Source organism: Arachis hypogaea, chromosome 17 (genome assembly GCF_003086295.3).
Source record: "Arachis hypogaea cultivar Tifrunner chromosome 17, arahy.Tifrunner.gnm2.J5K5, whole genome shotgun sequence".
Classification (NCBI taxonomy): Eukaryota; Viridiplantae; Streptophyta; class Magnoliopsida; order Fabales; family Fabaceae; genus Arachis; species Arachis hypogaea.
The window spans coordinates 98605028-98605846 of record NC_092052.1 but is presented as its reverse complement, the minus strand read 5'-3'; the positions used below and the strand labels follow the sequence as shown (position 1 = coordinate 98605846).

At 40.7% G+C, this 819-nt stretch overlaps 1 non-coding gene across 1 annotated transcript; it reads right to left on the bottom strand.

The window, feature by feature from the left end:
* Positions 1-497: 497 nt before the first annotated feature.
* LOC112767545 (small nucleolar RNA R71) lies at positions 498-605 on the bottom strand. The gene has a single exon (XR_003184987.1). It is a non-coding gene; the product is annotated as a small nucleolar RNA R71 (small nucleolar RNA).
* Positions 606-819: the final 214 nt, after the last annotated feature.

The following is an 819-nucleotide window of genomic DNA, read 5'->3' as shown; positions in this document are numbered from 1 at the left end:
CTAAACCTGAAAGGACTCTTAAGAGGAAACTAAGCGAAGCTAAAGCACAACCCTCTGGAGAGGACCTGACAGAAATTTTCGAAAAAGAAGGAGAGATGGCCGAACCCAAAAACAATGGTGGAGATGCAAGGAAGATGCTTGGTGACTTCATTGCAGCCTCTTCTGACTTCTATGGAAGAAGCATCTCAATTCCTGCAATTGGAGCAAACAACTTTGAGCTTAAACCTCAATTAGTTTCTCTAATGCAACAGAATTGTAAGTTTTATGGACTTCCATTAGAAGATCCTCATCAGTTCTTAGCTGAATTCTTACAAATTTATGACACTGTCAAGACCAATGGAGTTGATCCCGAGGTCTACAGGCTTATGCTTTTCCCTTTTGCTATAAGAGACAGAGCTAGAACATGGTTGGATTCACAACCTAAGGAAATCCTGAACTCTTGGGAAAAGCTGATCAGTACTTTCCTGGCCAAATTCTTTCCACCTCAAAAGATGAGCAAGCTTAGAGTGGAAATCCAAACCTTAAGACAGAAAGAAGGTGAGTCCCTCTATGAAGCTTGGGAAAGATATAAGCAATTTATCAAAAGGTGTCCTTCTGACATGCTTCCAGAATGGAGCAACATATGTATATTCTATGTTGGTCTATCTGAGTTGTCAAAAATGTCACTGGACCATTCTGCAGGAGGATCTCTTTATCTAAAAACCCCTACAGAAGCTCAGGAACTCATTGAAATAGTTGCAAATAACCAGTTCATGTACACCTCTGAGAGGAGTCCTGTGAACAATAGGATGCCTCAGAAGAAGGGAGTTCTTAAAATTG